Below are 26,963 nucleotides of genomic sequence, written 5' to 3'. Positions count from 1 at the left end.
TAGTCTTTGAAGTTAACAGCATGCTTAAGTGCATTATGGGAGTTCTTGTGTTAATCTCTCATTACTGCAAACCCAGTCAACAGGTGCGTTGATCTTATCTTATATCTTGGCAACAGAAAGAGTTAGACTTCTGCCGTGTGTGTGTATTTGTCTGGTTATTTAAATGAATGTTTAGGGTGTGGGGAATACAGAAAACAATCTTATTTTCAAGGACTCCAGGGATCTCTTATACCCTCAGAAATGTTTTCTTTGGCTGAGTAGATAGAAGTATCCTCTGAGCAAAAAGCATTAATAAGATAGAAAATGAAAGGGAGTCTGACTAGTGGTTAGATTTAATTGCTGCAAGCTTGGACTCCTGGATTCCATTTCTAATTGTTATTTATGATTTGTATTGTGGCAGTACTCCAGTCCCATTGTGCTCAGCACTGTACACAGACAATGAAGACAGTCCCTGCCCCCCAAGGAATTTAGAATCTAAATATTAGACAACAGATACATACAGCAAACTGAGGGTGGGATCACATGGTAGCAATGAGACCATTATGAAATATGTGATAAGGAGCACCAGCTGCCTACCCACTAATGCAAACCTCCCACTGTCTTTATTTGTGACACTGGGTAAGTCACTTAAGAGATTTCTCTTGCTCTGTGCCTCAATTTACCCATTTGTGAAATATTGTTAGTAATGTCTTCCTCACAGGAGGGTTGTGAGACTTATTAAATAAATGCTTGGAAAATGCAATAAAACAATTAATGCAGAAATCTCTGTTAATGTTACTTTAAGAAGTAAATTCTCACTCAGGTGCACATGGGGAAAGACAGGGTTTTATATTATTCAGGTTTTATAGCCAGTTTCTCTCTGGAAAGTCCCCACCCCAACTCCAGATCTCCTATGGCACTTCACAGTGAAGATGGCACCCAGCCTGGAAGTAATAGGCTCCTTTATGACCCACCCAATGTTCATTGTAGCGATGTATGGTCAGTGATGCTATATGACCACTGAATCTGCTGTCCCTTACCCCTCTGCTTTCTTCACTGAGAACAATGGCTGATGTAATCAAAACTGACTTCTGTGGTCAGAAAGAAACTTCTTACACTAATATGAGTGTAACATGGATGAGGATGACTGAGAGCGTCAGTACAGTAAGGGCTTGTCTAGACATGTTGTTTGTGCATGGCCAGCATGCATGTAAATCTACAGAACACTAACCATCGCTGATGTGGACCCTGTTACCATACACTGAGAGTACCCTACTGCTCATGGACATACTCCCATTTCAAAGCAGAATAGATCAAATCACACTAGGGAACTTTTAATGTGTGGTAGTGTAACCTTTGGGTGGGCTAGAGTTTACTTCACTGCCCTTCAACAGTGCCTAAAAAAACCCCAGCTCCTATAGAAAAGCACCTGGAGACCCAGATTTCAGTGACTAAAAGGATTTTTAGCAAGGATTGCACAGGGTCAACCTCCCCCCATTCAAGTCCAAAAAGAACAAAAGGAGTGAACTTAACTCTGAAGTGTCAACTTTATAAAGAAAAAGAAATATAACTACTTAATTTCTACAACCTAACATGGCTACTTTATAATCCACAAACATTATCTTCACCATTATGCATAAAGAAAAGAAATTAAATCTAAACAGAGTCCACACAGAAACCCAGTGAGAAAAAACTCAAGAGTTCCCAAAAGCTCAGGTTGAGTTTGCCTCTCAGTTACAGTCTTTGATCACCAAAATCTATACAGTCGGCTGAGTCAAAAGCACTGCAGCAACATCTTCCCACCACTTGCTTGTAGAAATCTTCACCTGGAATCCATGCAGACTCTTCCTCCTCCTCTGCTGAAATCACTCAGTTAGCTAATCAGCTAACCCATTAACCGACAACTCAGTTTAAGTATATAGATTAAAAAAAAAACCTGTTACAAGAAAAATACAAACTGAGAATAGCAAAATATAAGTGACACTTTCCCCATCATCACATTCAAATAAAAGCAAAGTTGGTGAATCATACTCGTTGAGACAATTTAAATAAAACAGTCCATTCCAAGCATACAATTAAAATGAAAGAAATTAGTTTTTCCTCCCAATTTCTCCTTTTTACAATTAACACTGCCAGGGCTTCCCTGCTGGAGGGTTAACAACATCACTAATCTGCTGCAAAATGCTTCAGAGTTAGCGGAAACAGCCTGCTTTCTGCTCCTACAGCTTAACTTCTCCCAACCCACACAGGGCACATGACCTTTTGTAAAGCAGCTCCCCTCACTACTTGCCCTTGTGGAATCTGAACCCAGCGACAGGGAATCTATTGCGCATACCCAAAATTTCCACACCCAGTCCAGAAACTTCTGAGTGTGGAGTGCTAATTGTGCATTTGCCTAGCAACAATGACCCAGATGCAACTCATTTCTACCCACCCCAATAGATCTCTTAAAGAAAGATTTTTCTATTCAGGCAAAGTTAAATCAACTTAAGTTACATTGACTTACAGCCACTACAGAAATTAAACTGCTTTTGTATTTCCACACTACGCACCTTGTGTGCGCGGTGCACATCCCTCACCAGGAGCTCTTGCACCGATTTAACTGTCAGAGTGGGCATTGTGGGACGGCTTCTGAAAGGCAGCAACAGTCGATGTCAGTCTACACTGACACCATGTTGACTGAACTACATCGACTTAAGCACTATGCCTCTCCTGGAGTTACTAAATTGGTGTAGTGGGCAAGTTACATCAGTCAGAGCTACACGGTAGTGTAGACACTTACAGAGTTAGGTCAATGTAAGCTGCCTTACATCGACCTAACTGTGTAGGGCAGACCAGGGCTTAGGCACATGGGTTACAGTAGCAGGGTCCACGTAAACATTTAATGCACAGTATTCTAGCGCAGGGGGTCTCACAAGAAAATGTTGGTGGCCTCAGAGTGCAGCCACCAACTCTTGCTGGTGGCCACTCTGGCAATTTTCCCTAAAATACTTAATTAACTTTAGGAAAAACAAATAAATATGCACATATACGCATCCAAATCATTGGAATTTATTTATGCAGGTTTTTATTGCAAACTCAATAATAAAAATAATGTACAGTTGTCTCTATTCTTTGCTGAACAGAATAGAAGCAAACAGAATAGAAACAAATAATGTGCTTTGCATAGGGTGACCATCCAGCAAATGTGAAAAATTGGGACTGGGATGGGGAGGTAATAGGAGCCTATATATGAAAAAGACCCAAAAATCGTGACTGTCCCTAAAAAGAGGGAGTTACATATTGCATGTGACCCAGCAGACCTATGCTTTAGGGTATGTCTACACTTGGAAGTGGAAGAGTAATTCCCAGCTCACAGAGACATACCCCCTAACACTATCGTAATGTAATTTTGCATGTGTTAATTTCAGTTTGGGGGGGTTTCTTAATATCAGTCATTAAAGATGCAATTCTGGTCTTGCTGATGCAACTCCAATCAGAGGTAACTCCATTTACATCAGTAGAGTTACATTGGAGTAAAAATGGCATCAGGGGGATCCGGCCCTGAGCTTCTATTCGCTGTGAGGAAAAGAGTCACAGTTCTACTGAGATAAGTAGGTGAAGAGGTTCAAAGAAATTAGAACCCCCTCTTTCTTTCATTTCCCGTCCCAGCTGCCTTAACCTTTGTCCATTATTAGAACTAAAATTGAAACAACCCTTTTCTGTTTGAGGTTCTGAAATATTCAGCTCTGAGTCAAATTAGTGAAAGAAAGGAACTGATTCAGACAGCCACAAGCTACTGTTTCAGTTCCACCTTAGAGCAGTTACAGTTCTCAGCTGATCTTTCTCTGCTTCTCCTAAAATCCATTTAAGTACTCATGATAGCTGCCAGATTGACATCTCTGGAGACTGAGGCCTTTATTTTCAAAGAAGACTAAGGGAGTTAGGCACCCAACTCATTTAGGTTCCTTTGAAACCCCCAATCTGAGTTCATTATCTATCCACAAAATGAATACATCATGGGAAGAAGCAGTGCAAATTTCCCCACATCACCGTGTCCTTAGAGGGACCCCCTTTAATGGAGATAAAGCAGGCCAATCTCCATTGACCTGCCTTCCTGCTAAGAAAACAGTGATGTGTTGTGGGACAGTACTTGGGACTAGACTGAGACTCCTCCCACTTTCAGTCACTTCCCACCAGCATGGACAGCCTGATCTTTCAGTCACAGCGCAGGCAAAATGGCTAGTCAATGGAGGGGTGCCTAAGGGAAGACTGCAGCATCAGCCCCAGGTATTGCACTACAGTCCGAGATTTGTCAACACTAGGCACTTTTGCACCATTGTAGGTGCACTGATATAGCTTCAACAGTGCAAATCCCTAGTGTACACACATTGCACTGGTGTAAAAAGTGGCTTACCTTAAATCATATTATTCTGTTGTCAGAAAAAGGTAAGCTGCACTGGTGTAAACACTTTGTGCATCAGTGCCACATTTCTGCACCAGAGGTTTGTTCTGGTGCTGCTACATTGGTATAACTACACCAGGCAAAATTCCCCAGAACAGACAAGTCCGAGGGGAGAAAGGCTATTATGAGTTATCTGAGTCAACATGTGCCCTCTCCAGTTGTTCTTAAATCTGATACTGATCCATACTTTCGCTACATGCTACTGTAAAGTAGTCGAACAGGGTCCTTGTGTTGCATTTAAAACCCTATTTTTATCTAAGGCGATTTCTCTACATTCTTAAACATAAATATGCCATACAAGTTTCAAAGAGCCTTTGGAGTAAAAAGATTCCTTTTGTAAGGAAGTGTCTGAGCTGCCAAAGTCTGATATTTGAGGAGTTCCTACGCAAAATAACATGGACACCTGTTGTTTGTTTTGGCATTTATTAAATCGCAGTGTTCCCATAGAATACAGACACACACGCATGCACACTCAGTATCTAGGAGTGCTGTCACACGTCATCTAGGAAAGGATGTCCAGTGACTTTTAAAAAGATCCTTAGGGTTTTGTGGGTGATTTGGAAAAGACTGAGTGGAAAAGCTACTCTGTCGCAGTCAAGTAAACAGCTAGAGTCAGTATCTTAAGGCAGAGACGTAATTTCTTGTCTGAAATGGAATCAGAATGGTGGTAGCCGCAGCCATGTTTAAGAACAGCTGTAGCTAGCAAGGTTCTAGTATAGAATTCCCTGACCAGCAGGGATGGGAATTGCTCTCTGAGAACCAGGCTTGCTAAGCAGCACTACAAAGATCAATCAATCCTGGCTTCTCCCAACCAGCACTGAACACGGGTGTCCCAGTTTTGCAAGCACCTATGGCCAGGTTCGACATCTATTTTTACTAGTGATGGGCCCAAGATGCAAAGTTAGGATCCAGATTCCAAGATCCACAAGGTTCATGGGTGACTGGATCCAGGGTATTGGCTTGGTCTTCTCTCTAATTTTAACAAAGAGTCAGAAATCCATTTTAAAGAACCGCTGACTGAATTTTCTTTGTTCAGTGCGGTCAATCCATCAACACCAGTGGGACAACAGGGTCATCAACTTTCAAAGGGGAAGAACCTTGTTTGACATGTGTCAAACATAGCTGAAAATCCAAAATGTAGACACAGACTAGGCCATGTAGTATATAGCCCACGACATGGGTCTAATATTTCTCATTTCTTTGGAATTCTGCATGGGGTGGTAGTTTGGATTAAAGGAATGGGAGACATACCCCTACAAACCAAGGGCAGAATCCACATGAGACAAACTGAGCTAGTATTCTTCTAACAACAAATGTGACTGGCACTAGCATAGTTCTGATAAGAACAGCCATCCTGGGTGAGACCAGAGGTCCATCTAGCCCAGTATCCTGTCTTCCGACAGTGGCCAATGCCAGGTGCCCCAGAGGGAATGAACAGAACAGATAATCATCAAGTGATCCATTCCCTGTCGCCCATTCCCAGCTTCTGGCAAACAGAGGATAGGGACACCATCCCTGCCCATCCTAGCTAATAGCCATTAATGGACCTATCATCCATGAATGTATATAGTTCTTTTTTTAACCCTATTATAGTCTAGGCCTTCACAACATCCTCTGGCAAGGAGTTCTACAGGTTGACTGCGTTGTATGAAAGAAATACTTCCTTTTGTTTGTTTTAAACCTGTTGCCTATTAATTTCATTTGGGGACTCCTAGTTCATGTGTTATGAGAAGGAGTAAATAACACTTCCTTATTTACTTTTTCCACACCAGTCACCATTTTACAGACCTCTGTCATATCCCCCCTTAGATGTGCAGACAGGACTTCAGATGGATTTGCATGTAATCTATGATTTGCATTGTGCAGGCAAGCTCCCAGCACCACTCGATGATTGGCAAACACAGGAATAATGAACCAGTTATTACAATCAAGCATTTTATAATATTTCAACAGCAATAGCAAAACCATGCATGATACTATGGGGTCTTCTCTAAGGACAGAGCAAGTTACCCAAGCACCCTGTTCCTAGTCTGTTGGTGTGTCTTCTGTTTAGCTTTTGCTTAGAAAATTATTATATACATCAGAGAACAGTTGTGATCACTCACCTTCCTGTTCAGCATTCATCCATATGCCTTGTACAGTATTTAACGTACATAAAGTCAGCTGGGGCTAACCACATTTGCCCTTTTCTATACTATTGCTCTGACATTGCCTTTGGAGTGTTTCTACAGAGAATTCAATAAATACTATATCTACTGACATTAACTGGTTAAAATGAAAAACCAGTGTCAATTTGCACACCCTTCTGTTTAGTCAGTCACAATATTCTGTTTATTAATTGATGAAGGGTGGTTGTTTTTAAAAGCAGAAGATGCCATTAGTAGCCCTACTGAAAAAAAATCAAACTCATTACACCTAGCATTCTCCATATAACCCAGAAAGACTTGTTTCCATTTCAATGCAGAAAATATATTCTACCCAAGTTGTCTCTCCACAATTCACGGGCCATAAGAATGTGTTGTTTTGCTCCAGCCATGTTCCCAAAAAGAAGACTATCCCAGACACCAGCTGTGTCATGCCCAGCTATCTTGGCCTGCTGCTAATTGTGGAAAATCTTCACTAATCATCTCTAGCATCTCTGTTTTGTCCAAATCCGCCAGTGAGAAGGAATTGCTGGTGTGAAAAGTATTTTGTTAGTATGTTTGCTACATGCCCCGTGTTCTGTTTTCAAGTTTAAACTATCAGGTTGTTTCCATTATTAAATATTCATCTTCCCTTTTGCCTTTATGTCATGGAAACACCATAGAAGGATTAGCAGGAAAAATAAAACAACTTAGAAGACTGTCTGGCTTGAGAGGAAGAGGTGTCCTCAGCATGGAATCAAGAGCCTTCCCGGATTATGGGGCTTTCTTTGGTATTTAATAACGATTTGTTTTTCCAACAATAAAAAGAAACATCTGCTACAATGTAAGTGGCTGCCCTGCTTTAGGAGACCTTATTTTTGTTCTTGCACAAGAACAGTCGGATTTGATTAAGATTCAATCAATTGTTTTGTGCTATATACATCTCCGGCTTGTTGAGATTTCACCTGAAATCTTTTGAAAGTACACACATTAAATGAAAGTCTTCAGGACCCAATTCTTCCCTTTGGAAACATGTGAACTCCCATTGACTCCTAAAGAAGCAACTCTGAGGGTACAGTTTGAGTCTGAGGGCCTTTTACACTACTCTGGCAGTCTGAAGGGGCCTTAAAATTGGGGTGATGTGGGCTTTTGTACTGTATGTGGTACACACAGGCCTAGCCTAGGAGCCTTTACTCAAGCAAAGTTTTCTGTGAAGTAACTGAGGGCTAGATTGGTGCAACCCCTTACTCATAGCTGCATTTTCATATGTAGTTTCAGTGGACCTAACTCCTGTAAGGAAGTATTCACCAACAGAGCAAGAATCTCACAATATAGCCCTGAGTAAGGGCTGCAGGTTTTTACCCAAGGGCTGCCAGAGAGGTTGACTTTCTACTTCACACAGGAGCAGAGGGCTACATCCTGCCATTTGAGGGCCACTCTGGACTCCACACAGAAGTCAATGGAAGCTGAAGGTGATCTGTACCTCACAGGATTGAGCCTTCAGACTGAAGCCAGACAGTCTTTCTATTGATTTAGCAAAGCGCTTGCTGTTTCCATTCCAGAGGAGCAATAATAAATACAGAGCAAAGAAAATGAATCTATAGCTACTACTTTGTTACTAAATACAAAGCTATAAAAGAGAATCGGCAGACCTGTGGGCTCCTGCCTAGTCTTATGTGCAAAGTATCTGTAGGTACATAAAAATCTTTGACAGCTACATCAGCAGCAATTTTTCCATCCCGTAGAATGTATACGACTGGGCTTTTACTGTAAGATCTCACTTGTTTTTTAATCTATTCTACTTAGTTGTGGCTGAAGAACCTGATCCATTTTAATGTTGGTGAATACTTAACGCTAGGCAGGGTCTGTTGTATTAATTTAGATGGAACAAATGGGGCCAGAGTCAAAGGTGTTAACATGCCCCTGTAACTGTCCAACATTAAACAAGGTGTGATATACAGAGACCTCAGCCTGCTTAGTACCGTGGCAAACCTTATTAACATTGTATTAACCTTTGATTAAAGACATAGAGAAAGGAAAGAAACAGAGCATTTGAAATGTAAAGTAGTACGTAAGGCTTTCATTCTAACATCCCTTGCTCCCCACTTTCCCTTTAGCTGGGGAGGAAAGGAATCTCCCACCATTCGACAGCCTTTTAGATGGTACTAAAGATGGTAATAACTGTCCTTTTGGGGGAAATGGGATGAGTCAGTTGAGATGGGCTGGAGTTGTTGTTGCTGTTAAATCAAAGAATTGTAGGATTGGATGGGACCTCGAGAGTTCATCTAGTGCAGTCCCCGGCACTCAAGGCAGGACTAAGTATTATCTAGACCATCCCTGACAGGTGTTTATCTAACCTGCTCTTAAAAGTCTCCAATGACAGAGATTCCACAACCTCCAGTTATTCCAGTGCTTAACCACCCTGACAGTTAGGAAGTTTTTCCTAATGTCCAACCTAAATCTCCCTTGCTGCAATTTAAGCCCATTGCTTCTTGTCATATCCTCAGAGGTTAATGAGAACAAGTTTTCTCCCTCCTTCTTGTAACAACCTTTTATGTACTTGAAAACTCTTATCTCCACCCTCGGTCTTCTCTTTTCCAGACTAAACAGAGCCATTTTTTTCACTCTTTCCTCACAGGTCATGTGTTCTAGACCTTTAATCATTCTTGTTGCTCTTCTCTGGACTTTCTCCAGTTTGTCCACATCTTTCCTGAAATGTGGCACACAGAACTGGACACAATTCTCCAGTTAAGGCCTAATCAGCACAGAGTAGAACAGCAGAATTACTTCCTGTGTCTTGTTTATAACACTCCTGCTAATACATCCTGGATTGATGTTTGCTTTTTTTGCAACAGTGTCACACTGTTGACTCATGTTTAGCTTGTGATCCACTATGACCCCGAGGTCCCTTTCTGCAGCACTTTCCTAGGAAGTCATTTCCCATTTTGTATGTGCGCAACTGATTGTTCCTTCTTAGAGGAGTACTTTGCATGTGTCCTTATTGAATTTCATCCTGTTTACTTCAGACCACTTCTTCAGTTTGTCCAGATCATTTTGAATTTTAATCCTATCCTCCAAAGCACTTACAGCCCCTCCTAGTTGGGTATCATCTGCAAATTTTATAAGTGTACTCTCTATGTCATTATCTAAATCATCGATGAAGATATTGAACAGAACCAGAGCCAGAACTGATCCCTGCAGGACCCCACTTGATATGCCCTTCTAGCTTGACTGTGAACCACTGATAACTACTCTCTGGGAATGGTTTTCCCAACCAGTTTCCCAACCCACCTTATAGTAGCTCCATCTCAGTTGTATTTCCCTAGTTTGTTTATGAGAAGGTCATGTAAGACAGTATCAAAAGCCTTACTAAAGTCAAGAACTACCGCTTCCTCCTATACCCAAGTTTTGTTACCCTTGTTAAAGTCTGATCCCATTTCCGAGAAGACAAAAATAAAAGAGGAGAGAAAAGAATAACAAATGCAGCTTCTGTTTCTGGTGTTGCCTTCCACTTGCAACCTCACTGCTGGAGAAACACAGGCATGGAACATGATCTTATTAGCCACTCCATGATCTGGCAAACCTGTACCAGCATCAGACAGTCTTGGGCATTGCTTTTATCTACATCTCTTGTCACAGGCCTATAGCAGTGTTGCAAAATATTCAGTCTTTACCAGCTAAGCCAGACTCTTGTTAGACAAAAGGCAAAAGAAGAGGGACAAAAAAGAAGAAATAAGGTAAGTGATCGGGCTTTATCCAGAGCTGGTGGAGGTGGCGATGTCATCTGGGTCCCTTCTCTGTCCCAGTCTAGTCAGGATCTCTCTCAGGATCAGAATGAAGACGATCTGATGTGCTACGGTACATTCCAGGGTCCCAGGACCCAATGGGGTGGCAACCATGAGGGTGAAGCTTGTTCCTTCTTCCTTCAATCAGCAATTCTTGTGTTTGCTTCTCCCAATTTTCACTCCCAGAGTCTCTTTTTGTGGACCCCAAAGGGGGAGTGATAGGTGGACTAACCCATCCCCTCATTATTTTGTTCACCAACACACCTATTTTAGTCCAGAGCATGGGCAGCGGGTATTGAAGGCAGTGAGAGGCTGTGCCTCCCCAAACAGCCTTGCATGGCCCTGCCCACACTCCGCCTCAAGGCCCCTTCCTGCTTCCCCTCATGGCCGAGGTACCAGGCTGGGGTGCTAATGTGGGCCAGCCTGTGCTCCAGGGCTGGGGGAGGGAAGCCATGCCACCCTCCCAGTGTGCTGGGGGGGACATGCTGCCCGCCCTTCCGGCTCTCTGGGGTGGGTGGCAGGCTGTGCTGCCTGCCCGGGACTGAGACACGTGGCCTGCTCACCTGCCCGGCATTCTGGGACTGCGGCGGGGGGGCAATGCCCACTCACCCACCCAGCATTCCACTGGTTTCTGGTCCTGCACTCTGGTCTGGGGTTGGGGCGGGGGGCTGCACCTCCCACCCAGGGTTGGGACGCGCTACCAGTTCACCCACCTGAGCATGATCTTAACAAAGTCCTTGAATTATACCAATAGACCGTTTTGTTTCTATGAATTCAGCCTGTCTTCCTTTTCCACCTTCTCCCACTCCCCTCAACATTTATTTATTATGGCTAGTGTGATATTTTATGATCTTTTTCATTATTAAACTCACAATTAAGGTCCATTTATAGGCCCAATTACTACAGCAAGTCTTGCATCATTCAGGCAGGAGACCGGTAGTAGTGTTCCGGTAATGCCTATAAGACTCAGTCAGGATCAGGACCCCATTGTGCTATGTGTTATACAAACTCGTAGGGCATGATACTGCAAACACTTACATGCTTAATTTCATTAGTGTGAGTGGCTCCATTGCAATCAATGGAACGACTCATGGTAGGAAAATTAAGCATATGCATAAGTGTTTGCAGGGTCAGGGCCATAATAAGAGACAGTCTCTGCCCCCACAGAGCTTACAGTCTAATGGATAAGGCAGATGGGGAAGATAGGAGATGTTATCCTCTCCATTATACAGATAAGGAACCCATGCATAAGGCTCCTTCAAACTGCTTAGCTGACACAGGTTAGGAATAATCCGCATTGCCTCTCCTCTCAGATAAGAAACCCTTGTCTCCCCGCACACCAAAGGTTGCCATTTGTGTCATATCATGTGGTACATTTTATAATGTGGACAAAATATGCACTAGGGATTAGGCTGGAACCACTAAACTCCTTTCACTTGTAAGATAAGAAATACTTAAACCGAAGGTCTCTAGAGGTATGAAGCTAATGCATTTACCCACTGCGCTGCCTAGCAACACCCCCTCCTCCTTCCCCCCTTTGGTGGATTCTAATTCTTAACCAGAGCCACTAAACTGACAAGTCACCTTGCCAGCAACCAATGTCACTGATCTGGTTAGCATGGCTTTCCTTTTGTGTATTTTTCCCCCGGTGCCTGCTCCGACATTAACACAAGCATTAAATTAATTTCCATCCTGTAGTTTAATTGCCTAAAATATGTCACAGGACTTGGGGGGAAAAACACAAACAAACAAGCTAAGCCTGCAGAAATGTCACGAAATCCAACCATGATCCACTTCTCTTTGCAGAAAGGAAATCAATCTCAGTTGCTTCTGCAGAACCGGCTTATTAAGCCAAGACAAGAGAGCTGTTGGAGCAAATAATTGAAGAATAATATGATAGAACACAATATTAGTGATAACTGCCTTTACAAATTGGCCCTTGTACGAGATTTGCTCTGTGTGTGCTGCATGTGTCCCACTCACTGTCATTTCCTTGCTCTAAACAGCTTTGTGAAGATTTCTGTGCTAGTCTGTACAATGTAATATTTACAGCATTCTAGTCAGATCTTTTGTAGTTGCAATGTACTTAGACTTTGGCTCCCCAGGGGGTTTCTAATGCAGCTTGATGGTGCATATTGCACACAGTGCAATGCCCTGTAGCCACCTGCCTGCTAGATGGGGTTGGATTTAGGGGGTTTGGTACCTTCTCACAGACATGTTGGTCCTGAATTTCAGAAGTGCTGAGCAGCAACTCAGCTGGAGCTCCGAGTGCTCACACATTGAACAATCGAACCCACGTCTCAAGCTGGGCATCCAAAAAACTGAGGCACACAAAATCACTGGTCACTTTGGAAAAAGATGGTTGAAGGATCCAACTCTGCAAACCCCTATTCTGACAGGGCCAGAGCCAGTGTTACTATAAATTGGCTTAACTCCATGTGAAGCCTAGGGAACGATACTGATTTACACTTATATACTTCAAGATCAGGCCACAATTCACCCATGATTTATAGGAGAAAAATATAGGGCCAAATTCTGCCTTAGTGAAAGCCACTCAGCTCCCACAGAGTGCATTGGAAGTTGCAGGGTTATAACTGGTGGCCGATCAGGAACAGGTCCTCAGGTGGAGCAAATCAGCAAAGCTACAATGAAGTTCATGATCGTAGAGGATCTGGTCCAAAACAAGGTCTCTATGCATCACTATGTAGACAGACTACAAAGCCAAGTGACCATCCTACATTGATCTCACACTGCTGCTTTTTGAAGATGATCAAGTTGAAATAGATTGTCAGGATGTTATCCTGAAGGGGAAGAGCATCTGCAGCTGCTGCTGCTCCTCTTGAAATATCCTTTTTCTGGATCTTCAATTTCTGATACGTTAATCTACTGTGGAATGTCATTTAAATAAGCATTTTCAGGGTTCACGCTAGGCCGTGGGATTGTGCCATAGGCAAGCAACACTGGCCTGAAGTTGCGATAATTAAGGCCCCCAAGGACAGCTTGGCACGTTTTCTAGTCAGAGAGCCAACATCAATATGCCAGAAGTGGTACTAAGCACTACCATGTTAGAAGCATTCAGTGGAGTTAGGAGATATGGTTTCCCCAATCGTACAGAAAATGTATCTAGAGGGAATAAAAAAAAATGCATTTCAGTTTCAAAAAGGCTTTCAAGGAAATGAAACAAAGATGTTAGAAATGCTTTGGGCATTGCAACACCTGCTCATGTTTATAACCCTTCTAAAAACAATTATTGACTGTTAAAAATACCGAGGGCCAGCCAGACGGCTATGTGGCCATACGTTGGAGCCAAGCCTGGGAGCAGAGCTCAACCCAGGATTTCTGAGCAGTGCCATGAAGGCCACATCCCCAGCCCTGGCCAGACCTCCTTTTGGGTCAGATCTTCTGCTGGTGTAAATCAGTGTAGTTCCCTTGACTTGAGTGGAGCTATGCTGATTTACCAGTCACACCTGTGCCGCCCCCAAGGCACTCAGTGGGAGCTGATCTCTACAATGCAAGAAAGGTAAAGGAGGGAATCCAGAGAAAGCCAGGCACCCAAGAGGGCCTCTGTGTCTTCAAGTCTTTCAGCTGGGTCTCTAGGCAGGTTACATGATCTGCACAATTAGGGGCCATGTCCAGGCTCATAAACCATGCAAAGCAAAACAGCTCCCCTCCCCTGTCTCTCCTCCTCAAATAGCATATTCTGCAGTCAGAGTCATTCCAGCTGTTCCCACCCATCCCCCATGCTCTTCTCCACACACCTCATCCTTCTCTTTCTCCCCAGGCAAGTCACCATCCTCTCTGGTGGGTTTTTCCTTGCTGTCTCTGGGATACCAACTGTTTTCCCAATCGCACTTCACTCTTCTTTCCATGGGCAATATACTCCCCTCCACTGTACAGTGCACCGGTGGGTAATTTGAAAAAGATAACTGCAACAACAACAACAAAAAATAAGAAGGTGAAACCCCCTTGCACAGTGGATAATTGTCTCGGTGACCTGCTCCCCTCCCTCTGTGGCAATGCACAGTGTCATGGGGGCAAAGTGTATCCTCAGTAGGTCCCGCAGAATCAATGGTATGGGGCCAGGTAAAAGGAGTCAAGGAACATCATAGGGCCCTGGGAGCTCTGATATGTGCTGGGCTAAAAATCTGCCCTGAAACCAAGCTCTCGAGGAGAAAAGGGAGCAAGTCTAGATGACAAGGTGGCTAAGATTCTGGCAACTGCTTGGAGTCCTTTGTACACTAGGGTTCCTACAACTGATCCCACCTTTGGAGAGGAACCAATGGGAAATTTTAAAGAGGTTTAGTATAGAGGAAACTGCCCCCCGTAATACAGCAGGAGGACTGAAGCACATTTGCCTGTTTCCCTCTTTCAGAGTTCTCCGAAATAGCCCACACATTCTAACTTAGTACAAGTAGCCCTTGTGGGGTGACTTTGTTACAAAACAAAGCCCGATGCACATAAGCCATAACAGACCAAGTCTCAGCACCCTAGTCCAGATCGTGCCTCAAGTATCTTAGCACCCAGCACCATGCCCCACGTTCAGGCACCCCGCAGCATATCTCACTCTAGACGTCAGCCCTCTGTGGCCCTCCAGCTTCAGCTCTCAGGCTCCAAGTGCCAGCAAGCACCTCCCTCTGCTGGCCTGAGCCCTCAGCTCTCTCCTGCCTTCTCTGGCAGTGGCTCAGGAAGGTCACCAGGCTCGCCCCTCCACTGGCTCCTAGCCCTCAGCCCTTTTCAGCATCCTAGAACTAGCTTTGACTCAGGAACCTCAGTTCGTCTCTCCACTGGCTTCCCCATAATTCCTCCTGCTTTCCCAGGAGAGCCTGCAGAGACTTCATCCTCCTGACAGCCATGTCCCTCTCTCACCGGTTCTCCCCACCTCCCTGTCAGATTCTCCCTGATCCTTGACAGCCCCAGGGGCTGGCCCACCCTCTGAGTTAGCCAAACTGGCACAGGGGTGCTGGATCTGCTTTATTTACTGGGGCCAGCCACCCTATGACTCCCCTCCCCTACCTCTGCACTTTGCTTCAGAGGCCTACAGTTCTGGCCTTTGCAAGCACTCGACATCCATCAGCAGCATAGCTGTGGGGCGGGTTAGAGCAGGCCTTTGGACTGCATCCACCGCCTGCTCTATGCCAAGTCAGTTTTGTCAGTTCAATGTAAATCAGAAGCTACAAAACTGCATTATCAGTACAGCTCTTTTTAACCAGTTCAAGGTACGGATGTTTAAATACCTCCTGTCCCAGAAAGGAAATTGCTGTTTAGACAGAACCTTCTTCCTCCGGCATCTTTTCACAGCTCCCTGCTCCCTCCATACAGTTTTCTATGGGTCAGAAGCCGACAGCACTCAGGCCCCAATCTGCAAAGACATTTAGGCTCCTAACTTCCATTGACATCGATGCCTGGATTGTGGATCTGGGCCTGAGTCTTTATCCCCGAAGTTATTCATCCTGTAGCTTGTGCCTCATTTAGTGATATAACCATTTGCTTTACATCGTGTCTGTGTTCCTTTGTATACCATTAGCGATCCCCTTTATCCTTAATCAAACTGAAAATAATGCGGATGAGGATGTACAATCCAGCTACCACACTCAGCTGCCTGGGGCTTAGAAGGCTTACATTACAAATGTTTACAAACTTTTGCATTTTAAATTAGTCTCTGTGACATTGCCGATTTTGTTTCAAAGGTTTTTTATTGTTTACGGAGATAAAAATACATATGGTGCAATGAGGATTATGACATTACAAAGAAGAAGAGAGGAACAATATATTTAGCTGAACCACTATGAATAACAAGGGCAATTCAGGAAAGGGCTAGCTAAGAAAGGGAGGGATCGATAGGAGAGGGCTGCCTATTTATGTAACATACTTTAACATTAATATTCTTTCCTGGCTATTAGATTTTAAGCTCTTTGGGACAGAGACTGCCTTTTGGTTCTGAGTTTGTACAGTGCCTAGCACCATAGGGTCCTGGCCCATGACTGCGGCTTCTAGACACCAGCACAAGACAAATAAATAATATCCTGGTCATTCCTTTCTCCCTGTATATCTTTCTATTTGCTAAAAATCAGGAAATAAGGAATTCTTTTCCCTCTCCTTTTCCATCATTAGGGACCTTGAACTAATAGAACTAGTACCTAGCCCCTATTATTTCCTCTAACACCTCCTTGATGGAAAACCCTAGTGAAATGTGTAGTGTCCTGGCCATTTAACATCTGTTTATAGAGAGACTGTTTGTAATTGATTCACTTGACCGGTAGCATTTTTACTTTACTCACGTGCTTGGAGTTAAACCACAGGAGAGGTCACAAATTAGTGTTTGCAAAACGTAACATGAAGATAAGGATTTAGACCCTTGAGACCCCATGGTGGAACACAGCTGCCAACTTTCACTCGGTAAATAAGCACCGTGACTTTCACAATAAGCCAAAAATCAAGCTAATCCCTTTCAAAACAAGGCCAAGACAAGCCAATCCCTAAGAACCCCAACACTCTATGTGACTAGATCCCCCCGGTGTGCACTCTGGGACTGTGATGGGCCTGCTGTGCACCCCTGACTCTCTCCCCCAACCTTGCCCCTGCTTGCCCCTTGGCCCCCCCCCTTGCCCCGCTTGCCGGGAGCCAATCAAAAAAAACAACACGCTACAACAGGCAACAAGCTACAAGCGAAACAAGCAACAAGCCAAAAACTAACCAACAAGCAACTCACAAGCCAATTAAGCCAAAAATAAGCCCAATTTCTGTGGGGTTTTTTGCAGGTTTGGCATGTCTGCAGTGGAGGTCAGAGACGGATTACAGTAGCAGCAGTGTGGTAAGTATTCCAAATGTAAGAGCCACCAATGAGCAAGGGTTAAATTTGCAATACTCAGCCATCAACTTGGAGGCACACAGTGGACCAAAGTCATTTTTGTGTTTACGTGGTGCAGAATGGAATTAAACAGAAAAACCCAAAATCAGCCAAGCTAGGTGACTGCTAGATCTTCTCACACACAACAGCCTGTAGAAATGAGACTGGCACACAGCCCGTTAGACTCATTAGCACACTTAAACAGTCAGCATCTCATAGTTAACCTTGATTGTAAAACAGCATTGGACTCAGAGTGAAAGATGATTACAGCAAGTTACTCTGTAAAGGGCTTGATCCTAAGAGCTGCTGCACATCTGCACCTCCCATTGACTTCAGTGGGAGAGGCAGGTCCTGAGCATCTCTCATGATCAGGCCCATGAACACGCATGTGCCAGCTAGGATGTGTGGTGGTTTGAGGATTTTGTTTTCTTGAGGTGACATACAAAGGGGAGGGGGGCAGAGAAGTTACCCTTGTTCTTTTGGGGTTTTTTGTTAAGGAGAAAGGGTTTCTTTGTTAAAGATCCAACCTCCCAAGTCCTTCCATTAAAGTGTGAGAGATCACATTACATATCTGGCAACCCCAGGACTTCCTCCAGTAAAATAAGGCAACACAACATTAGACATTCATATTACTTCTCATGTAAAAAAACAACAGCCCCCACCTTAGATTTAACAACTAGACCTTTCAGGCCCCAATAATTATAAGCTTCATACAAATGCAAACTTCCCTTTTTGATACCAAAATACCAACTTGGACTTACTGATTTGCGGAATTGTTCCCATCATAACTCCTGCCTTCAATCAGTGTCATTAGGATTTATTGTTCAGTTCAATGTAAATCTTAAGCTACAAAATTGCATTATCAGTACAGTTCTTTTTAACCAGTTCAAGGTACGGATGTTTAAATACCTCCTGTGCCGGAAAGGAAATTGCTGTTTAGACCTGATTTAAAAAAAAAAAAAGATTACAACATTCTCACAATTACTTATCTTTCAGAGAAAGATAAAATAGTCACAGCTGCTTTTTCAAAGAACATTTTGTACTTTTTGCTATCACAGCCACATTTTAAGTATAGCCAAGATTTTCTCTAATTCAGAAAGCCTGCTTATTGCTGACTCTGCTGGGTGACGGCATGGCAGCCTTAGTTACACTCATGCCAGAGATATTTATACATTGTGACTCACCTAAGGATTCCTTCCTTTCTTGGGCTGCAGCTCAGCAAACCATTGATACACATGAAGTCTACCCTTATCCAGGAAAGCACTTATTTGAATTACTCTACCACCCTAGGAGGCCTAGTCATGGCCCAGGACCCCATGCAGGTAGGGGTTGTACACACCCAGAACAAGAAGATGGTCCCTAACCCAAAAACTTAAAATCTAAGTAGTTAAGAACCTACCTAAAATTGAGCACATGTTTACGTGCTTTGTTGAGGATTAATATAATAATACCTAGCTCTTCTATGGTGCTTTTCATCCTTAGAGCTCAAAATACTTCACAAAGGCAACCACTATCATTATCCCCAGTCTACAGGTGGGGAAACTGAGGCACGGAGCAGTGATGTGACTTGTCAAAGGTCACCCACGAGGCCAGAGCTGTGGATAGAACTGAGTTCCAGTCCAGAGCTCTATCCACTAGGCCATACTGGATTTCTGAATCCAGGCCTTGAGAAGGTGTCTACACTAGCCCTTTTCCCACCTTAGCGACAGCCATAAACCTGTGGGAGCTCTAGAGTAGAACCGGCACAGGCCTTGTAACTACCATGGCATCATTTAAGTCTGCTCAGGGTAGATAGGTCTCAAAGACCTCATTTCTACCCATCAATCCAGCTCCTGCTGCCAATGGAGGGACTGTACCAACTGTAGCAAACTAGGAAAATTTACTGGTGTCGGCAGGGCCCCGCAATGCTTTGAGGCCAGCCACCATATCTAGCCATCTAGCTTTCAGGAGCTCTACAAGGAGCATATAGGGTCTTGTGTTTAAGGGACTGGAGTGAAATTCCAGACAATGAATGAAATCCATTCCCAGCTCTGCCATAGACGTTCCTGGGGCAAGTCACCGAATCCTTTTGTGTCTGTTTCCTCAACTCTAAAATAGGGATATCACTTCTCTAGCTCCTGGAGGCGGTGCAAGGCTAAATTGCTTGGTGTGTGCTCAGCTATTAGTGCGGAGAGCCACAGAGAAGCCCACAAGTAAATAAAGTAAACCATAGTACTTAGACTACTAGCGATTTCCCCAGTCCCTAGTATCATCCTGCAATCACCCGGAGATATGAGCCACCTCATGGGCAGCAGGAAGGATATATGCTGGAGTAGGAGAAACTCAACAGTATTGTGCAGAGATTTCCATGGAACTCCAGAGTCTGTCTGGAGTGTCTTTGGGCTGGGATTTAGCTAAGGCCCTTGAGCATTTAAAGGGGAGGGAACCACTTTACAAGGGACACCCCTCCAAGTGCCCCACACGAGGGTCAAGGACAATCGCAGTTCCTGCCCTCCACAGATGACATCACCACCCCAAAGGGGACAGGAATGAAGTGGGCCCGTAGCCACATTCCTATTTCTACTGACCCAGGAGGAGCAAGCTCCATATTGTTACAGGATGCTGTAGCCTGTGGCGCAGCAGGATGCTCAGAGAGGCTCTGTTCCCTCCCCTTCTTTTTCCTGGACCCCCCCTTCCCTCTATTATCTCCCCTTGCTGCAGCTCCACACCACCCACTACTTAGAAATGTGCCTTTAAGACACAATCTACCCCTTAGGGAATACGTTAGGAGGCAAACCTGTGAGGCTCTGAGTGAACATGACTCGCGCTTAGGTTAGTAACTAAACATCTTGGCAAGCCAGTAGGAGATGAGGCTGCCTGGCACCTTGCAGTAAGCACATTGTGCCATGCAGGATTGGGCCCTTAGTTTGGGACGGGCTTACATCCAAGTCAATGAATTAGTCAGGCTAATCAATGCACTGGGTCAATAGCTAGCATCTAAACATGAGCACAGAGAGAGATGAGATAAAGCACAAGGGCAACATTGGGTCCATAAAGATAAAGAAAACAAACAAAAAAAGCAGATGAAACCACTGGGAAGAAAAAACACATTCAAAACCATGATCATATGAAAGATTGTGCACGCTTCAGTAGCTACTCAGAAAGATCCAATCGAATTCCAAGTGCCTGCCCCTAACACATCAATCCCCCATTGCACTCCTCACGAAAGCTCATGCTCTAATAAATTGGTTAGTCTCTAAGGTGTCACAAGTCCTCCTTTTCTTTTTGCGAAGACAGACTAACACGGCGGCTACTCTGAAACTCCTCAGACACTGACTCTGGAATTGAAACGTAAGTTACAGTTGCTTGAAATTTTACAAGATGGGAACCCAACCGAACAGTGGAAGTGAAGCACAAGGAGAAAGAAAGGGGGAGGAATCCAAGATCTCACCTCTGCACTGATTGCAAATTGTTGCCCCAAACCACAGTGTAGTGATTTCACACCATTCATAATCAAAAACAAACAGCTAATGTGATTCCCCTGCTAAACATTGAACTTAGTAGCACAAAGGCTCTCTGAGGCCATGAACACCACTGGACTACCAGCTCTGAGATGTCAGCCTCCCTCCCTGCATTGCAAAAGTTCTAGTGCTAGTTTTGACATCTGGCTTTCAGGGAGATGTATTTCTAACAGAGCAAATGCACATTGACAAAGCAGAGGCCCTCCGTGTATTTTGGTGAATTGCAATCCGTTATGAATATGTATCTTCCTATATTGAAATGTTAGTTTTGCAGTTGTAGCCCATGCCGTCCAAATATCTGGTGGGAATATTTTCCAACAGTACTGTTTCACTGTGGATCACACAGCTACCTCGTTTATGTATCCCTAACGTGTCCTCCTGGATGGGTCCCCTCCACCCCCGCCATCTGAAACATTAACCATTTAATGTTACATGGGGTACTGTCAAACTAGGAGGTGTTAGAACAAAAAGCTAGCAGGCTTCAATAAATCCAATGAGATTTATGTGTATTGAACAGTGCCCCTTTTGGGGGCCTAGTTTATTTAACCCACAGGTGGAACGTTAGGCTAGTAGGCCTCCACCACTGCATCTCTAGCTGGAGGGGGAAGGGGCTGAGTTAACTTTAGTCCATTAATCCCACTCTTGTCCAGGTTGCTTACCAGCAAGGCCCTCTTGACCCAGAACCCTCTTCTGGAGCCAGGGCCTCTTGTCATCAGCCGGAGGAGGGTCTCTCCTCTTGGATCAAGGTCTCCACAGAGGTCAAATTGCAACAACCCTTCCTCAGAACAGCCTCTCCTTAGGTGCTCTCTCTTCCAGCATTCTGGGACCTGTTCCCCTCCCCAGGAGCCTCTGTTCTCGAGCCTGGCCACTCCACCCCCCTGCGAATATCTTCTTTCATCATGCCCAGGTGCTTCCCTGCCTAATTAATTGCCTCCCCATTACTCAGTGAGTTTGCAGTGCCAGAGGAACAGCAGAGGCCTGTGCCCAGTGAGTCACCAGCTACTAGGAGAGAGTCTCAGATGGGGCTGGTGGTGAAGGTGGATGCTACTTATATGGAGCTTGGTTTGATGGCAGCATGCAGGAGAGATGTGGATGTGGACATGGAGCAGAGGAAAGCGAGCAGGTTGGGATGAACCAGACCGGACATAGAAGAGGAGGAGGAACGAGTGGGGTTGGAGAAGGCAGATCAACTGGGCAAACACAGGATAATCTCCCTGACTGGGGAACGAGTTCCCTCAAGAGAAAGGGGGAAGGGAGGTGGTGGGGACGTCTAGCTTGGTCATTATCAATCAGTCATGTCCAGCGGTGGAATCGCACCATTCAACTTAGTCCCCAGCCAGTGGGAAGGGTCTGTATCACGTGTGCTCAGGTTATTCACAAGCCATGGAGGCAGGGCAACAAACAGCTGAGAAAAGCTAATAAGAAAGCACAGAGTAAGAAGGGAGTGAGCTTGAAAAGAACTGAAGGGTGAATGAAGGAGGGAGATTTGAGACAATGAAGATGGGGAGGGATGAATGCCTGATTCTAGGGGGAGGCCTATCAAACATCCTTTGAGAACTGCCGATGGCATCTTCTGATTGTGTGGGAGAATCCCATGACCCGTTGGGCATACAGGGGAGCTGGATGCTGTAACAGTGGGGAAATTGAATGTGAATAGTATCAGAGCACTGAGGACATAGGTGTGGAATATGGCAGTGTTACAAGACCTGCAGCAATGAGACAACACGTTCATGATTCAGAAAACCCAAGCCTGGGTGTGTCCCAGGCAACAGCTGTGGTCAGGGGTGGAGCATCTGTTGGAGGAATGCCTGTGGGCCCAGAAGGTGCAGGTGAGATTAGCCAGGGTGTTGAAAGTACCAGTTATTTTAGACTAAGAGAGGAGACAATGGGGATATGGGGATTTTTCCGCAATGGGAGGGGGAGACCCTCTATCTCATCGGCACAGCCTTATGTACATTCCTCTGGAAGGCAAGGTGAGAGGTGGTGTTCCAAATGAACCCCCTGCCAGGGGCTTCTCTGGAAGGAGTTGGTGCATGCAGTCTGGAAGGAGCTGGGCGTGCTGAGGAAGTGTGCAAAGAGGAAGTGTGGCCTGGAGAAGGAGAGGAAGTGGTGGAGGCATATCCAAGTTTAACAATGGTTTTTGTTTGGCCTCTCTCCTTTGAAGTGGGGGAAGAAGCCAGGTTTGTAATCCCAGAGGCCTTCAGGAGTAAGTTTTGGGGGAAAGGGTGAAGGGGTTAGAGGCTGTTGGCGAGTGTTTTAGCTCGTGATACGGTGGGAATTCGAAAGAGATTATTGCAATGGGTGGGGGAATTATGCTGGACCAAGTATATGTTTTTTACACTAAATATTGGTATCAAGTTCATTACCATTGTAGTAATTACAATGGTTTTTAATATCATGGCAACTGGATGGGAATAGCCTTCTGTCTAAAAAAAATAAAAGCTAAAACACCTTTGAGGCCTGATCCAAACCCACAGAAGGCAGTATAAAGACTCCTCTTGACTTCAGTGGGCTCTGGATGAGGCCCCTAGTGAGTGAGGAGTGCATTAATATTAATCCTTAATGCTGCTCTCTGAGCATGATGTGCCCCCAGGCTCACTGCTTGTTTTAGCATAAGCACCATCTCCCACTTAGCCATGACAGTATTTGTCAGCTATAATGCTGATTAGTCCGCTGTGTGGTCAGATAACCACACTGCGCAAACACTCGGGAAAATCAGGTAGAAGCCAGAGCACTAGCCTTTGTGGTCAGTTATACCCATCAACTTTAATGACACCACCAAGGAGAGCTGTACAATGGAAGAGCTTTTCCAAGGTTAAATAGCCTTGACAACACACCTTGGCTACGAAGAGCTGCAATGAAAAATGTAGCTCGCACCTCCAGCCTTCAACTAACCCACTCAGTGATTTATTGCAAGCATTGAGTCTAGTGGTTTTTCTTTCAAATACTTGAATAAATAAAAGACATGCTTTCCTGACCTCAAGTGCATTCTGATGTATTCTTCAGGGGGTCACTGTGTTGATGATACTTAAACCTAATGTTTAATCAGAGAGAGGAAGTTCAGGAGCAGATGAAAGTTATTCAGCTCAGGGTTCACTTTCTTCTGAATATGTTTTTTCACAGGAAATGGGAGCGGGGGAAAAAGCTAATTCCATCTCCAACAAAGCTTGTTATTCTGCGCCCACATTCTCGTGCAGAGAACCATGGCTCCTAGCCTGCAATGTGCTGCCTAGAGCTGGTTGAAAAATGCTCAGCATCTTCCATGGAAAACTTGGAGAGAAATTACAATTTTTAATTTTCTCATGGAATTTTTCAGAATTTTTTAACCGTTTTTTAGGTTTGCAATTTCCTGCCGGTTTTAAAGTAGAGGGCGGTAGAGGGAGGCGAAGAGGGAAATGAAAATTCACAGTGTCATTAAATAAATCAGAAAATCATGGCAAAAAATGAAAATATTTGTCCTGGAAATATTTAATAAAAACATCCAACACCACATTTCAACCTGTTCTATGTGCACACAGGAAAATGCCTACACCTACAAAGAGCGCTCGGCTTTGGCCAAATTCTTCTCTGATTGAAATGATACAACTTCCATTGACTTCAGTGGAAGCAGAGTTAGTCTAATGCTGAGTTTTAAAATTCCCTCTTTCTGTGCTTGTACAGCTCACGGAACACTTTGGGCACTGCACAATGTAAATAAGTGTTCACAGCAACATTTCTCTAGCTGTCCAATTCAATAAAAACACTGACTGAACAACAATGACTCGCTGGGGCCGAATGCCGACCAGACGACTGCAATGAAGTCACTCCAGTTTTACATGGATATATCTGAGATTACAATTTGGGCCATAGTCCCTATGAAATTCATATCCTTAAAACAATATTGAAACAGTGCCACCTTCTCTCACCAAACCCCGAGATGGCACGGGGTTTACATTTTAATTATAATGTTGAAATAGGTTCCACAAACATCCCAGCCACAAAATAGAGCCGGTTTTGGGCCTTGACTCAATAGAGCACTTGCTTAACTTTAAGTACATCCTTAAATCCCATTGAAGCCAAAGTTAAGCATGTGCTTACGTGTGCTGCTGAATGTGGGCCTAAACTAAACACATATGGAATTTTTAGTCTCTAGTTCAAGAAAGCACTTGATCACCTGCTGAAGCACATCCCTATTCCGGAAATCACTTAAGCACAATGCTTAACATTAAGCATGTGCTCAAGTCTTAAAAATGTATTTAAAGTTAAGCATGGATCTGATGCTTTCCTGACTAAGGAATGCTCTGTTGAATCTGGGTCATAAATTTGCTTGACGAATGGTACACTGATTTCAGTTTGACTGGCATCCATCCTCTTTGAAAGCACAGCTTAAGAGAGTATTAATATCAGTGCCCTAGCCAAATCCCGCTGCATGTGATTACCTCTGCTTGCCTAAATGGCCCTGAATAAATGTAAGTTGCGTGTGCACTTGTTCACGGAATAAATGGCTTCTGCAAACAGCAGCATTTAAAAGTTGGTACGTTCTGTCTCCGTGAGGCGCAGCTCAGTCAGACTCACCATCTATCCCTGCAATCCATTTATGACCACTCTCCAAAACTGACACATTCCTGATGGCCTGAAGCCTTTTCTTTTTCTTCTTTTCTTTCCAGCATGTGTTCTTGTACCTACTGTGGCACTTATAACATTATTTAGATTGCTGCCTGCAATATTTTCAAGCTAGCAGAAGACAGTTGCTTAGAGGTTTTCATCATGTTTTGAAATGCTGATGAGGATTTAGCATTAAAATTAAAGGCAGCTAGCCGTGGTCTTTCAGATGTACCAAGACGACAGTATTTTCTGGAAGCAAAAAATAAATAAAAAGGGGGGTGGGGAAAAGAATGGAGATATAAATAGCCAGAGTTGCTTTTCTTCAGGCAGGATCCTTTTAATCATGTAAAATAGATTTTAAAGATTAAAGACTCAGCTCCATTCTGCCTTTGCTCATGTCTGGGATCTCAGATCGTTGTGCAATGTGAATGCGAAAGGAAGCACACCATGCTCTCATTTACATTACCCTAAACTGGTATTTCACCTGCAAGAATGTAGGGCCCCCTCCCGCCCCCACTCTCCTCTGCCTCCACCACGGGGAGTCAAAAAGCCACTGATCTGGACGGAGAAGCACAGAACATGTTTGTAGAGAATGCAAGGGGTTTAGGTCGTAAGCGTTTTGGGGAAGGGATTGTCCTTTTGTTCTGTGTTTGGACAGTACCTCGCACAACAGAGGCTTGGTCCGTGACTCGGGCTCCGAGGCAGTACTGTGAGACAAATAAATGTGCCTCTGGCACCGGTGTAATCCCCAGCGATGTCAGTTGCATTGTAACTGAGAGGACAAGCTGCTGGCTCAGAGAACAAAAAACTCATAGAATCATAGAATATCAGAGTTGGAAGGGACCTCAGGAGGTCATCTAGTCCAACCCCCTGCTCAAAGCAGGACCGATCCCCGACTAAATCATCCCAGCCAGGGCTTTGTCAAGCCTGACCTTAAAAACTTCTAGGGAAGAAGATTCCACCACCTCCCTAGGTAACGCATTCCAGTGTTTCACCACGCTCCTAGTGAAAAAGTTTTTCCTAATATTCAACCTAGATCTCCCCCACTGCAACTTGAGACCATTACCCCTTGTTCTGTCATCTGCTACCACTGAGAACAGTCTAGAGCCATCCTCTTTGGAACCCCCTTTCAGGGAGTTGAAAGCAGCTATCAAATCCCCCCGCATTCTTCTCTTCTGAAGACTAAACATCCCCAGTTCCCTCAGCCTCTCCTCATAAGTCATGTGTTCCAGTCCCCTAATCATTTTTGTTGCCCTCCGCTGGACGCTTTCCAATTTTTCCACATCCTTCTTGTAGTGTGGGGCCCAAAACTGGACACACTACTCCAGATGAGGCCTCACCAATGTCGAATAGAGGGGAACGATCACGTCCCTTGATCTGCTGGCAATGCCCCTACTTATACATCCCAAAATGCCATTGGCCTTCTTGGCAACAAGGGCACACTGTTGACTCATATCCAACTTCTCGTCCACTGTAACCCCTAGGTCCTTTTCTGCAGAATTGCTGCCGAGCCATTCGGTCCCTAGTCTGTAGCGGTGCATTGGATTCTTCCGTCCTAAGTGCAGGACTCTGCACTTGTCCTTGTTGAACCTCATCAGATTTCTTTTGGCCCAATCCTCCAATTTGTCTAGGTCCCTCTGTATACTATCCCTACCCTCCAGCGTATCTACCACTCCTCCCAGAGGAGGACAGATGTACAAG

The sequence above is a fragment of the Lepidochelys kempii genome, chromosome 15 (assembly GCF_965140285.1).
Source record: "Lepidochelys kempii isolate rLepKem1 chromosome 15, rLepKem1.hap1, whole genome shotgun sequence".
Taxonomy (NCBI): Eukaryota; Metazoa; Chordata; order Testudines; family Cheloniidae; genus Lepidochelys; species Lepidochelys kempii.
Note: the sequence above shows the minus strand (reverse complement) of the source record.